The sequence below is a fragment of the Ictidomys tridecemlineatus genome, chromosome 3 (genome assembly GCF_052094955.1).
Source record: "Ictidomys tridecemlineatus isolate mIctTri1 chromosome 3, mIctTri1.hap1, whole genome shotgun sequence".
NCBI classification, from domain to species: Eukaryota; Metazoa; Chordata; class Mammalia; order Rodentia; family Sciuridae; genus Ictidomys; species Ictidomys tridecemlineatus.
This window is the reverse complement of record NC_135479.1, coordinates 153027442-153033405: the sequence shown is the minus strand read 5'-3', so window position 1 is coordinate 153033405 and position 5964 is coordinate 153027442. Positions and strand designations below refer to the sequence as shown.

The following is a 5964-nucleotide window of genomic DNA, read 5'->3' as shown; positions in this document are numbered from 1 at the left end:
TGTAAAGTAAAAACTGAAAGATCCCTGTGTTAGTCAACTTTCCAATGCCTTGATAAAATGCCTGAGAAACACAACTTAAAGGAGAAAAGATTTATTTTGGCTGATAGTTTCAGAGGTTTCAGTCCATGGTCAGCTGGCTCCATTGCTTTTAGGCCTGTGTTGAGACAGAAACATTATGGTACAGGGTGTAGCAGAGAAAAGTTGTAGACCTTATGGTAGTAAGAAAATAGCAAAAATAAGGGACCAGGGACAAGATATATACCCCAAGGTCATATCCTCAGGGACCTACTATCTCCAACTAGGTTCTACCTCCTACCATTTCTACCAGCACCCAATAGGCCATTCAGCTATGAACTCCTTAATGGATTAATCTATCGACAAGGTCAGAGTCCTCATGTTCCAATCACTTCCCCAAGTCTCAGCCTCTGCCACTGGACACTGAACCTTTAACACATGAGCCCTTGGGGGACATTCAAGATTTCTATAATCCTATCCATAACATTCTGCATAGATAGCCATTATTAACAGTTATATGTATATCCTTTCAAATCTAGGTTTTATTTATTTATTTATGGGTGGTGCTGGGGATTGAACCCAGGGCCTTGTGCATGCTAGGCAAGCACTCTACCAACTGAGCTATATCCCCAGCCCTCTAGATTTTATTTATTCTTTTATGTAACATTGTATATTTTTTTTTGAAAATTTGTTCTTATTAGTTATATAGGACTGTAGAAAGCCTTTTGACACATCATATATAAATGGAGTAATAACTTCTCATTCTTCTGGTTGTACATGATGTAGAGTTACACTGCCCAGTAATCATGTATGCACATAGGGTAATAATGTCTGATTCATTCTACTATATTTCCTTCCTCTATACTCCCTCTCCTTGTCCAATAAACTTCTAACCTTTCCCTCCCTTGTTATGGGTTAGCATCCACACATGAGAGAGAACATTTTGCCTTTAGTTTTTGGGGATTGGCTTATTTCACTTAGCACAATATTCTTCAACTCCATCCATTCACTGGCAAATGCCATAATTTCATTCTTTAAAGCTAATATTCCATGTGTCTATCTAACATGTTTTCTTTAAATTCATTTGTTAAAGGGCATCTAGGTTGGTTCCATATTTTAGTTATTGTGAATTGAGTTGCTGTAAACATTGATATGGTTGTGTCACTGAAATATGCTGTTTTAAGTCCTTTGGGTATAAACTGAGGAGTGTGATAACTGGGTCAAATGGTGATTCCACTCCAAGTTTTCTGAAGAATCTCTATACTGCTTTCCATAGTGGTTGCACCAATTTGCAGTCCCATCAGCAATATATGAGTGTACCTTTTCCCCCACATCCTTACCAACATTTATTGTTGCTTGTATTCTTGATAATTGCCATTATGACTAGAGAGAGATGGAATCTCAGTGTAGTTTTGATTTGCATTTCTCTGATTGCTAGAGATGTTGAACATTTTTTCATATATTTGTTGATCAATTGTATTTATTTTTTAAAAAAGACATTTTTTATTTTTTGGAAGTAGTTGGAAACAATACCTTTATTTTATTGATTTATTTTTATGTGGTGCTGAGGATCAAACCCAGAGCCTCACATATGCCAGGTGAGCGCTCTACTGCTGAACCACAATCCCAGTCCCCAATTGTATTTCTTCTGTGAAGTGCCTGTTCAGTTCCTTTGCCCATTTATTGATTGGGTTATTTGTTTTTTGGTCTTAAATTTTTGAGTTCTTTATATATCTTGGAAATTAATGCTCTATCTGAGGTGCATGTGGTCAAGATTTTCTCCCATTCTATAGGCTCTCTCTTCACATTACTGATTATTTCCTTTGTTGTGAAGAAGCTTTTAGTCTGATACAATACCACTTGTTTATTCTTTTATTTTTTTGGTGGGAGGTATCAGGGATTGAACTCGGGGCACTTGAACACTAAGCCACATCCCCAGCCCTATTTTGTATTTTATTTAGAGACAGGGTCTCACTGAGTTGCTTAGTGCCTTGCTTTTGCTGAGACTGACTTTGAACTCATGATCCTCCTGTCTCAGCCTCCCGAGCTGCTGGGATTACAGGTGTGTGCCACCACACCTGGCTCCATTTATTCTTTTTTAAAAAAATTTAAAAAATTATTTATTTGTTTTAATTTGTTATACATGACAGCAGAATGCATTTCAATCCATAGTACACAAAGCAGCACAATTTTTTTATTTCTCTGGTTGAACACAAAGTAGAGTCACACCATTCATGTCTTCATACATTTACCTAGGGTACATTCATTGATTCTTGATTTTATTTCTTGTGCTTTAGGAGTCTTGTAAAGGAAGTCAGTTCCTAAGTTGATGTGGTGGAGATTTGGACCTACCTTTTCTTCTGGTATGCACAGGGTCTCTGGTCTAATCTCTAGGTCCTTGATCCAGTTGAGTTTTGTGTAGAGTGAGGAGAGATAGGGGTCTAATTTTGTTTTATTATATATGGATTTCCAGTTTTCCCAGCACCATTTTTGAAGAGGCTATCTTTTTTACAATGTATGTTTTTGGTGCCTTTAGTATGAGATAACTGTATTTATGTGGGTTTGTTTCTATGTCTCCTATTCTGTACTATTGGTCTTTAGGCCTGTTTTGGTGACAATATCATGTCATTTTGTTACTATAGCTCTGTTGTATAATTTAAGGTCTGGTTTATGTTGCTTCATGCTTCACTTTTCTTGCTAGAGATTACTTTGGCTATTCTGGGTCTCTTATTTTTCCAAATGAATTTCATGATTGCCTTTACTATTTCTGTGAAGAGTGACATTGGGATTTTAATAGGAATTGCATTAAATCTGTCTAATGCTTATGGTGATATGGCTATTTTGACAATGTTAATTCTGCTTATCCAAGAGCATAGGAGATCTTGCCATCTTCTAAGGTCTTCTTCAATTTGTTTCTTTAGTGCTCTGCCGTTTTCATTGTAGAAGTCTTTCTCCTTTTTTGTTTGATTGACCCCTAAATATTTTTATTTTTTTTCAGGCTATTGTAAATGGGGTAGATTTTGTAATTTCTCTTTCAGTGGATTCATCACTGATGAATATCAACACAGTTGATTTATGGATGTTAGTTTTGCATTCACTTTGCAGAATTCATTTGTGAGTTCTAGAATTTTTTGGATCTTTTAAATATAAAATCATGTCATTAGCAAATAGTGATAGCTTGAGTTCTTCTTTTCCTATTCATATCCCTTTAAATTCTTTCTTCTGTTTAATTGCTTTGACTATAGTTTCAAGGATGATGTTGAATAAAAGTGGTAAAAGAATCTCCATACTGCTTTCCATAGTATTTGCACCAATATGCAGTCCCACCGGCAATGTATGAGTCTACCTTTTTCTCCACATCCTTGCCAACATTTATTGTTGCCTGTATTCTTGATGATTACCATTCTGACTGGAGTGAGATGAAATCTTAGTTTTGTTTTGTATTTCTCTAATTGCTAGAGATGTTGAACATTTTTCATATATTTGTTGACCAATTGTATTTCTTCTTCTGTAAAGTGTTCAGTTTCTTAGCCCATTTATTTATTGGGCTATTTTTTGAGTTCTTTGTATATCCTAGAGATTAATGATTTATCTGAGGTGCATATGGTAAAGATTTTCTCCCATTCTGTAGGCTCTCTCTTTGCATCATTGATTGTTTCTTTTGCTGAGAAGATTTTTAGTTTGAATCCATCCCATTTATTGGTTCTTGATTTTACTTCTTGTGCTTTAGGGGTCTTGTTAAGGAAGTCAGATCATAGGCCAACATGGTAAAGACTTAGGCCCACTTTTTCTTCTTCTAGTTGTTAAGTCTTAAAACTCAGAATGGAACTACCATTTGACCCAGTTATCCCACTCCTTGGTTTATACCCAAAAGACTTAAAAAAAGCACACTGTAGTTATTCAGTTACATCAATGTTTATAGCAACTCAATTCATAATAGCTAAACTATGGAACCAATCTAAATCCCCTTTAATAGATGAATGAATAAAGAAAATGTGGTATATATATTCAATGTAATATTACTCAGCTTTGAAGAAGAATGAAATTATGGCATTTGCCAGTGAATTGATGGAGTTGGAGAATATTGTGCTAAGCAAAATAAGCCAATTCCAAAACCCAAAGGCAGAATGTTTTCTCTGATATGCAGATTCTAATTCACAATAAGGTGGTGGGGTGGGTGTTGGGAAGAACAGAATTACTTTAGATTAGGTAGAGGTGTGTGAAGGTAGGGGAGGGGTTATGGGGTTAGGAAGGATAGTAGAATGAAACAGACATTATTATCTTATGTACATATATAACTGCATGACTGATGTGATTCTACAACATGTACAATCATAAAAATGAGAAATAATACCCTACTTATGTATGAGATATCAAAGTGCATAAATGCACTCTATTGTCATGTATAACTAATTAAAACAAATGAAAAATTTAGACACTTAAAAAAAAGTGGTGAAAGAGGGCATCGTTATCTTGTTCCAGTTCTTAGCAGAAATGGTTTTAATTTTTCTTCATTTAGAATGATATTAGCATTGGGTTTAGCATATACAGCTTTTACAATGTTGAGGAGTGTTCCTATTATCCTTAGTTTTTCTAGTGTTTTGAACATGAAGGGGTCCTGTATTTTGTCAAATGTTTTCTGCATATATTGAGATGATCTTTAAGTCTATTAATTCAATGAATTACGTTTATTGATTTCTGTATGTTGAACCAACCTTGCATCCTGGGATGAACCCCACGTGATCATGGTGCACTACGTTTTTAATACGTTTTGTATACAATTTTCCAGAATTTTACTGAGAATTTTTGTGTCTATATTCATTAGGGATATTGGTTTGAAGTTTTCTTTCCTTGGTACTTGGTAACACTCTATAATGAAGATGTTTTAATATTAGTATGCATAGCACTTTTTATTGTTTCACTGTACTTCATTAGAACAGATGTACCATAATTTATTTCTTATCAATGGGCATTCAAATTGTTTTCAGTGTTTCACATATAAACACCAACTTGCAGTGATTATTCTTTGTACACAGATCTCTGCATAGTTTTGAGAATATTTCTCTAGGATAACTTCTAGAAATTGAATTACCTTGTGAAAGGATCTAAATATTTTACATTTGAATATATTATTAGTTAAAATTTAAAAAAATTTCTTGAGATTTTTAATGAACTATATCTGTGTTTTGCTTGCTTGTGTCCTAATAAGCTTCTAGAATGCAGGTGATGTGATGTTGGTGAAGTATGTCTACAGAGGGTCAAAGAAGCTGAGAAACCAAGGAAAGAATGGAAAGTCACCTGGGGAAGTCACACTGACCAGCATCCTTATGTCCTTAAGAAAATGAATCAAAACCAACAAAAATATCAAGGTCAAGAAAAAATGAGAATGTTGAATATTCAAAATCATGTGAAAAGATTTTTAAAAATCAAAACCTTGTTGAGCCTTAAATGATGCAGCAGAACATGATCATTTGTATGTGAAATACAATAATAATTTTATTTGACAGCATTTTTATAATCTCATTTCAGACAAGATTCAAGTATTTCATGATTTAAGCTTTCATTTTTCTCATAAAGACTTACACTCCTCAAGAGCAGAGACTAGGTTTGGAAAAAAGAATGCTTTAAATAAATTTTTACAGAGCTGCTCTCAACTGTCTCCAGGCAGAAGTGAATACATAAAGGACAAATAAATGGGTAGGTCCCTTTACCTTTCAGATATCCCCCAAATAAAGAAACAGATTTACATTTTCATTGGTTTATCTTTTAGACAGCTCACTGTATTTAGTGGCTTATCTTCCTAAGAGGGGTCTCCTTGTGGGAGATGGGAACTGACTTCAAATGTCCTCCCTGCATTTCCAACAGTCCTTTCTGATCCTTGTTCATGCCAACCTGGAAGACCTTTTTGGTTCCCTGACTCAGTCTTAGAACAAGACTCTCTAGGACAAG

General features: G+C 34.8%; 1 non-coding gene across 1 annotated transcript; it reads right to left on the bottom strand.

Annotated features, from left to right (window-relative positions):
* Positions 1–572: 572 nt before the first annotated feature.
* On the bottom strand, positions 573–646 carry Trnaa-agc (transfer RNA alanine (anticodon AGC)). Its single transcript has one exon. It is a non-coding gene; the product is annotated as a tRNA-Ala (tRNA).
* Between the last annotated feature and the right edge of the window lie 5318 nt (positions 647–5964).